Source organism: Musca domestica, unplaced genomic scaffold (genome assembly GCF_030504385.1).
Source record: "Musca domestica strain aabys unplaced genomic scaffold, Musca_domestica.polishedcontigs.V.1.1 77, whole genome shotgun sequence".
In the NCBI taxonomy this organism is placed as follows: Eukaryota; Metazoa; Arthropoda; class Insecta; order Diptera; family Muscidae; genus Musca; species Musca domestica.
This window is the reverse complement of record NW_026712400.1, coordinates 1795060-1805114: the sequence shown is the minus strand read 5'-3', so window position 1 is coordinate 1805114 and position 10055 is coordinate 1795060.

The window sequence follows — 10055 nt, the reverse complement described above, 5'->3', positions numbered from 1 at the left end:
AGATAATTGCCACATAGGAATTTATTTAAGTAAAGTCCCCACATTGGAGTATTTTCCTAAGTCCACTTTCACATATAATGTGTGGTCAGAAAAGAAAATTTTGTATTCTATTGAATTTGTAACTCTCAAGAGAATATTGGTTGGAAACGTAGATTTGGGAAATACACCTATATGATAATATGGTGGATAAAACTATTTTTACTCATTTAAATCACGCGGAATGTTCTTCAGTTTGACATGCTATGTTGTTCTGTTAAATTTTTGATTTGGTCTCTATTTGTCATATTGGATTATAAGGGCTAGAAGAATGTTTTCAATGTAGGTCGATGTCTCGGAGTAGTGCCCATATAAAAGTATCTCCTGATTTTACCATATTTCAAAGGATTTGGCTAAAAATGTGTATTTGGGGGGTGAAAACTTACACAAAAATATGAACATATCTACAAATTTTAGAATTTTTTCCATATAATAGTACCCCCCTTAGGGGGACTTATAAGAACGCTAATGTACAATCTGAGGTGCTAATGGCTTAAAAAAGTAATTAACTTTGGCTATTCTTAATTCATTCAGCGCTCAATTATGAGGTGTACAAAATACAGCAAATTCCAAATTACTGCTCATTTCACTGGAAGATTTTGCTACGATTTTTACCATACTAAAAATTAATTTGATCCCTTACATGGGGATAAGACTGATATATACTTTTTAATAGATTTGTATAGCACATCCACACGGGAACACTTATATCAGTCATATCTGTGAATAATTATGCTCTGACAAATATGCATAATAGACAAAAACTATGGGCCGGCAACGCGGACCGGGCCAGCTAGTGTCTAATAAATAAATATACAAACATTTTTTGCTGCCAACTCTTTGTTGTTTTTAAGGTACTTTACATTTTCTTCTTGCCTAATGCAATTTAGAGAAAAAAAATATATATTTTCTAAGTTTAAGGTCGAATATAAAAAGGTACAATCATGGTATAAGACAATACATTGCACGATTACAAGCCTCTCAATGGTTTTTGACTCTCATTTGCTGCGGAGAATTTTGCGGAAAACATGTTTTTTCATTCTCTTCTCACAAAGTACTTGACATTAGATTCTTGACATTGGCGTACAACATCACGGTACTGATAGCAAAAGCTCAATCAAGCGAATGGTACCCACTCGCTGTTATTGTGACGTCGACAATAGTCTGACATGTGTGTTGGATGTACAGTGGTAAAATGACACACATAAAATACAAATTTTGCCATGCCCAATTCGAAAACAATGCCTTGTGGACCATGTTTCTAGTTGGTGCATTCAAGCCCATAATCCGTTCCACTGTGGTGCACCAGCAATAGAACCTGCTTGCATTATCAACCCACAAATAAAACTACAATACCAATGCAGTTTGATGTAAGTAATAATCTACTCTCGCTCTTCGTTCGTTCTCTTTCTTCCAATTGCATTTCACGGGTAAAACGCGATGTTGTAATACAAGTTCAACAAAACCAAAACCAGAAATAGAGAAAAACAAATAAACTTGACAGCAAAAAATAATTAAATAATATGTAAAAGCTTCGGATCGAATAACGTAATACTTGTGCAGGTTTTAAATAATAGAAAAAATACACAGATAAAAATAGAAAAGTAAAGATAAGGATGGTCGTAATACAGCAGAAAAAATAGGTGAAATGATTTGGAGGGAAATTATAAAATTTTAAATCTCCCTCAAAAAACCGGCATGCTTTGTGACTGAAAATCCTCCATGGTAGAAAACTTTATGGCCGAAGTGGCTATTGCGAAGTGGAGAGCCACATGAGTCGATTAATCCATTACAATGTAATGTAAACAAACTGTTTTTTGCATTAGCAGTACTTTGTAAATAATGGGTTAGTATTTAAAAAATCGCAAACTCATGAGTAAGGGCGACACAGAGTGTGAATGTGTGACTACAAAAGGTTGAGAGATCGATACGATGAGTTGTTGAACTTAGACTCTAAACAAGCCTTTTTGTAAGACAGTACGTTAAACTACAAACCAGAGCAATGCGAGTTTAACCCCAAAAGCGGACAAAATAAAAAAGTGAGAAAAGTAGACATAACTTGACCCCAACAATCGTAAAAATAAATAATGAATGAGCATTTGTAGGTTGATTTGTATATCAAAACTTAATTAGGAAGCACACTACCTGGTATTGAAAGTTACTGCTGTTGTGTGTCTCGCATTGCTTAAAATCAGTTTTCCTGGCCAAAATTTTGCAATTTTCGACTCGGAATGTGATTCTATGCGGACCATCAGAAATAACTATGGGTCTATCTCGGTTCCTTCTTCAGGTTACAAACAAACGCACAAAGACATAATATCCTAATCACAGTGTGGTGTAGGGTATAAACATTAAGTAGGTCGAACTGTAAATACCCTTCACCATTAGGCAAATATATAATAAATTGGGTCGAACCGTTATATGGGAGTCATACCTAAGCGGGAAAAATTGTTTCTTCAAGGATTGTTATCTATTGCGATTCTTATGTATCAAATGCAAAACATCGTAGAAAAATATGCTTAAGATCATCTAAATACCGAATATCGGTGGGTATCGTTTCTGAAAATCTTGCACCAATATGGATTGTGGTTTAAAACCGTGATTAGAACCCATTATGAACTACAATTATCAATTTTGAAACAAATCGGATAGAAAATACGGCCTATATCGTAAAAAATATATAAAACCGTTAAAATATGGAAAAAAACTACTATTTGTTTTATACCTCCATCATTATATCCCCCATATAACGATAACACCTGCTATTCGGTATTTCGATGATTCCAGCGACATTATTCACCGGAACTATTTCAAATTTTGTATTTGAAGGTCTTAATGATACTACACATTAAGACCTTTAAATACCTTTACCACATTTTTATACCCTACACCACAAGGTGGTAGGGTATTATGTCTTTGTGCATTTGTTTGTAACAGGCAAAAGGAAAAGAGATAGACCCATAGTTCCTTTTGATGATCTGCATAGAATCACATTCTGAGTCGATTTATGTATGTCTGTCCGTCTGTCCATGTATTTTTGTAAACAAAGTACAGTTCGCATTTATTATGTTAAAAATTTAGATATAGCTCCCAAATATATGTTCGTCCGATTTGCCTTTTATTGTGCACCAAACGTGTAATATCAGTCCGAATAGTATGGCATTTTTCACATACAACCAAATTAGGCCTGAAAATAAGTATGCCAAATTTGATCGAAATCGGTTCAGATATAGCTATAACTCCAATATATATTGTTCATCTTATTATAAGAACGCTAATGTACAATCTGAGGTGCTAATGGCTTAAAAAAGTAATTAACTTTGGCTATTCTTAATTCATTCAGCGCTCAATTATGAGGTGTACAAAATACAGCAAATTCCAAATTACTGCTCATTTCACTGGAAGATTTTGCTACGATTTTTACCATACTAAAAATTAATTTGATCCCTTACATGGGGATAAGACTGATATATACTTTTTAATAGATTTGTATAGCACATCCACACGGGAACACTTATATCAGTCATATCTGTGAATAATTATGCTCTGACAAATATGCATAATAGACAAAAACTATGGGCCGGCAACGCGGACCGGGCCAGCTAGTGTCTAATAAATAAATATACAAACATTTTTTGCTGCCAACTCTTTGTTGTTTTTAAGGTACTTTACATTTTCTTCTTGCCTAATGCAATTTAGAGAAAAAAAATATATATTTTCTAAGTTTAAGGTCGAATATAAAAAGGTACAATCATGGTATAAGACAATACATTGCACGATTACAAGCCTCTCAATGGTTTTTGACTCTCATTTGCTGCGGAGAATTTTGCGGAAAACATGTTTTTTCATTCTCTTCTCACAAAGTACTTGACATTAGATTCTTGACATTGGCGTACAACATCACGGTACTGATAGCAAAAGCTCAATCAAGCGAATGGTACCCACTCGCTGTTATTGTGACGTCGACAATAGTCTGACATGTGTGTTGGATGTACAGTGGTAAAATGACACACATAAAATACAAATTTTGCCATGCCCAATTCGAAAACAATGCCTTGTGGACCATGTTTCTAGTTGGTGCATTCAAGCCCATAATCCGTTCCACTGTGGTGCACCAGCAATAGAACCTGCTTGCATTATCAACCCACAAATAAAACTACAATACCAATGCAGTTTGATGTAAGTAATAATCTACTCTCGCTCTTCGTTCGTTCTCTTTCTTCCAATTGCATTTCACGGGTAAAACGCGATGTTGTAATACAAGTTCAACAAAACCAAAACCAGAAATAGAGAAAAACAAATAAACTTGACAGCAAAAAATAATTAAATAATATGTAAAAGCTTCGGATCGAATAACGTAATACTTGTGCAGGTTTTAAATAATAGAAAAAATACACAGATAAAAATAGAAAAGTAAAGATAAGGATGGTCGTAATACAGCAGAAAAAATAGGTGAAATGATTTGGAGGGAAATTATAAAATTTTAAATCTCCCTCAAAAAACCGGCATGCTTTGTGACTGAAAATCCTCCATGGTAGAAAACTTTATGGCCGAAGTGGCTATTGCGAAGTGGAGAGCCACATGAGTCGATTAATCCATTACAATGTAATGTAAACAAACTGTTTTTTGCATTAGCAGTACTTTGTAAATAATGGGTTAGTATTTAAAAAATCGCAAACTCATGAGTAAGGGCGACACAGAGTGTGAATGTGTGACTACAAAAGGTTGAGAGATCGATACGATGAGTTGTTGAACTTAGACTCTAAACAAGCCTTTTTGTAAGACAGTACGTTAAACTACAAACCAGAGCAATGCGAGTTTAACCCCAAAAGCGGACAAAATAAAAAAGTGAGAAAAGTAGACATAACTTGACCCCAACAATCGTAAAAATAAATAATGAATGAGCATTTGTAGGTTGATTTGTATATCAAAACTTAATTAGGAAGCACACTACCTGGTATTGAAAGTTACTGCTGTTGTGTGTCTCGCATTGCTTAAAATCAGTTTTCCTGGCCAAAATTTTGCAATTTTCGACTCGGAATGTGATTCTATGCGGACCATCAGAAATAACTATGGGTCTATCTCGGTTCCTTCTTCAGGTTACAAACAAACGCACAAAGACATAATATCCTAATCACAGTGTGGTGTAGGGTATAAACATTAAGTAGGTCGAACTGTAAATACCCTTCACCATTAGGCAAATATATAATAAATTGGGTCGAACCGTTATATGGGAGTCATACCTAAGCGGGAAAAATTGTTTCTTCAAGGATTGTTATCTATTGCGATTCTTATGTATCAAATGCAAAACATCGTAGAAAAATATGCTTAAGATCATCTAAATACCGAATATCGGTGGGTATCGTTTCTGAAAATCTTGCACCAATATGGATTGTGGTTTAAAACCGTGATTAGAACCCATTATGAACTACAATTATCAATTTTGAAACAAATCGGATAGAAAATACGGCCTATATCGTAAAAAATATATAAAACCGTTAAAATATGGAAAAAAACTACTATTTGTTTTATACCTCCATCATTATATCCCCCATATAACGATAACACCTGCTATTCGGTATTTCGATGATTCCAGCGACATTATTCACCGGAACTATTTCAAATTTTGTATTTGAAGGTCTTAATGATACTACACATTAAGACCTTTAAATACCTTTACCACATTTTTATACCCTACACCACAAGGTGGTAGGGTATTATGTCTTTGTGCATTTGTTTGTAACAGGCAAAAGGAAAAGAGATAGACCCATAGTTCCTTTTGATGATCTGCATAGAATCACATTCTGAGTCGATTTATGTATGTCTGTCCGTCTGTCCATGTATTTTTGTAAACAAAGTACAGTTCGCATTTATTATGTTAAAAATTTAGATATAGCTCCCAAATATATGTTCGTCCGATTTGCCTTTTATTGTGCACCAAACGTGTAATATCAGTCCGAATAGTATGGCATTTTTCACATACAACCAAATTAGGCCTGAAAATAAGTATGCCAAATTTGATCGAAATCGGTTCAGATATAGCTATAACTCCAATATATATTGTTCATCCGATTTGTTATTTTAGTCCTCCGCAGCCATAATATGCACTCTGTAACAACAATACTTGGGAAAATATATCAAATACAGCTCAGGAATACCTTTGCTAAATTTTATCGAGATCGGCTCGGATTTGGATATATCTCACACATACAAATTTCGTCCGATTTATCTTTTATTGTGCACCAAACGTCTAATATTTGCCCAAATGGATGAAATTTGGCACTTACAATCGAATTGAGTCTATAAGCTGGTATGTTCAATTTGGTGAAGATCGGTTCAGATATAGCTATAGCTCCCATATATATTGTTCATCCGATTTGTTGTATTTACCCACAGCCGTAATATGCACTCCGTAACAACGATATTCAGGGAAATTTATGAAATACAGCTCAGAAATATTTTTGCCAAATTGTATCAAGATCGGTTCAGATTTGGATATAGCTCCCATATATATCAAATAGGCAGTACAAGTCCGAATTTAAAAGATACAAATGCTTCGGCATATTTAGTATTTTGTAATTTAAATTATATTTATAATCATAGCGTGTATGATTGAATTCTCCCATAAAAACTCTACTAAATTAGCAAAGTGGTGTAGGGTATCATAAAGTCGGCCCCGCCCGACTTTAAGACTTTCTTTACTGGTTTCATGGATTTGTCTGAAAATTGGTATTTGTGGGTCATAATGGTTCCTAGTTCGTGCGCCACGCTTTCGTATAGCCTCCATATAACGGTATCTTCCGATATTCGGTCACATTCCGAATATTTTGTCACATTTTATCGCGGATTTGCCCAAAAATTGGAATTTGTTGGTCATAATGAGTTCTAGCTCCGTTGGCGAAATATGATATGCATAGGTCCACGCTTTTGTATAGCCCTATATAGCAGTACCTCCCGATATTCGGTATTTTCATGATTTTTGCCACAATTTACACGAATATGTCTAAAAATCGGTATTTGTGGATTATAATTGGTTCTAATTATACCCCACAACACTATGTGTTGGGGGTATTATAGTTTTGATTGGGCCAGAATTTATGTAACACCTCGAAATATTGGTTTCCCATATAGGATCTTCTTAGCTCGCCGAGCTGAGTCGATCTAGCTATGTATGTCCGTCCGTCCGTCTGTCCGTCTGTCCATGTTAATTTGTAATCAAGCTACAGGTCGCAATTATGTCCCGATCCTAACGAAATTTTGCACGAAGGTGGGGTTAGGGACAGAATAGAAGCCTATTTCTTTTGGAGATGATCGGCAAATGTTTAGGGGTTGAAATGGTCCATATACTGAAAAAATGTCGGATTTTGCAGTAGCTATACAGGTCGCAATTATAGACCAATCGGAATTTCGCATGTAGCTAGAGTTTAGGGCGGGGAAGAAGCCTACCAATTTGGGTGGTCATCGGATAATATTTAGCACGTAAAATAGACCATATCTTTTGTGTTGAAAAAATTCAAAAATTTTTATTAAACCGCGAATATTTTAAATCCCGGCGAAATCTCGAAGCCATGACAAGGTTACTTCTGATCTTTACATTGATGTTAACATCCAACAAATCGGATATATAGCAAAATATTTGCGATATATATGTCTATCAAAGAAGATATGCTTGAAAGATCTCTTATATGTCGAGAACGGCTGAACTGATTTCGACAGTTCTCAATAATTCAGAATGGCCTATTGGCAGGAAAGAAAAAACGTCTAAAAAATCGCATAAAAATATCTCTCTAAAGATGAAAATATTGGTTTTGTAACATTTTCTCATATTTTTTCAATTTTGTGATATTTTTGGCATATTTTCATTTTCAATAAACATTTGGTAATATTTCTACAGCTATCAAAACTAAGTAGTTAGGATATCAGGATATCATATACAGATCGCATTTATGGCCCGATCCTTACGAAATTTTGAATGGGGATAAGATGAGGGTCAGATTAGATGCCTACTCTTTTTGGAGATGATCGGCCCCGCTCGACTGTAGCCTTTGCTTACTTGTTTAATATTTGGCTTGAAAAACACGAGTGGCTATAGTTAGAGCACTCCAGCATTTAAATGTGAATAAATATTTTGTGTCTCGTATCATCGCTCGTGGACGGAAGAAAACAGCAACTTCAGCAGAAATGGTGCAAAAAGTAAAGAAGCGACTTGACCGAAACCCGCGTCGCCGCGTGGCCGAAAAATGTCTAGTGAGCTGAACATATTGCAATATTCCCTTCGGCAAATATTGAAACCTGAGCTCGGGGTAAAGTCATTGGAATTCCAAAAAATACAAAAACTTACACCTCAACTGAAAGAAAATAGACTCAAAAGAGCTAAAGAGTTGTTTCGCTTGGCCGAAAGTGGTGAACAGCCGAATTTGATTTCTCCTATGAGAAAACATTTCTTGTCCAGCATTTTGTTAACAAGCAAAATTATCTTGTTTACTTGCAAAAGCTGAAAATGGCCCCCCAGAACTCAAGCGCCGGCCATGGTGTTGGTGTGGGCCGCAATAACAGCCGATGGTCGCTCTCCGCTCATATTAATCGACCGAGGCATCAGAATAAATGCCGAATATTATGTCGAAAATATTCTGGAGGGTGTATTAAAGCCTTGGGCACGAAAACATTTTGGCAGCAGACCTTGGACATTTCAACAGGACTCAGAACCATTGCAATCAGCACGCGCCACCCAAGAATGGTTACAAAATTAAGTTCTTCGCTTCATTTCCAGAGTACAATGGCTTCGCTTCGCCGGGAATGGGCCAAAATACGGCAGAGCAACATTCGGGCAGCGTGTGACAGTTTCATTGGCCGTTCAAGGGCCATAATTCATGCCAAAGGTGACCAATTAGAACAAATCTAAATTTATTCTAAAATTTGATGCTATTTCCGACACATTTTGCTTTTATTCAATTAAATTAAAAAAAATGTAAAAATTATGGCGTTTGACTTTGTTGCAGTTTTTTTATCTCATTTTCTATATATCTTCGCCCAATTTGCCTTTTTGACCAAATGTGTAATATTAGCCCGAATAAGATGAAATTTGGCACATATAACCAAATTAAAAGCCTTGAAACAAATGTGTCAAATATTTGTGGAAATAGTTTCAGATATAGCTACAGCTCTCATACATATTCTTCTGCAATATGCACTCCCTAACAACGATATTCGGGGAAATATATCAAATACATGTCAGAAATACCTTTGCCAAGTTTTATCGATATCGGTTCAGATTTGGATATAGCTTTCATATATGTCTTTATCCGATTTCAAGTTTCCTGTGCACAAAATGGTTAATATAAGTTCAATTCGAATGGATTTTGGCACATACGAACAAATTTAGCCTAGGAGAAAGTGTATCAAATTTGGTGAAAATCGGTTAAGATATAGCTATGGGTCTCATACATAAGATTCATCCGATTTTGTATTTTACTCCCTCACACCCGTAAAACACTCTGTATCTGATATCTGGTACCAAAAATCATTGTTGTGGAGGGCATATTACAAATGTGAGGGACTTAAAACCACAAATCGGATGAAACATTTATATGGGAGCTATTGCTATATTTGAACCTATTTTCACCAAATATGAAGTATTTGTTTCGAAGATGAATTCAGCCGGAATTGCCATTTGTTGCACAATAAACCTGAAATCGGATAAAGATACATATGCGAGCCATATCCAAATTTGAACTGATCTTGAAAATTTTGGAATTTATTTCTGAACTGTATATGATATCTGTTACCAAAAATCATTGTTGTGGAGTGCACATTACGCATGTGAGGAACTTAAAACCCCAAATGGGATGAGACATATATATTGGTGATATAGCTATATCTACCAATTTTCACCAGCCCCACTTTGACCTTTTTATAACCTACACCACAAGGTGGTCAGGGTATTATGTCTTTGTGCATTTGTTTGTAACAGGCAAAAGGAAACGAGATAGACCCATAGTTCCTTTTGATGAACTGCATAG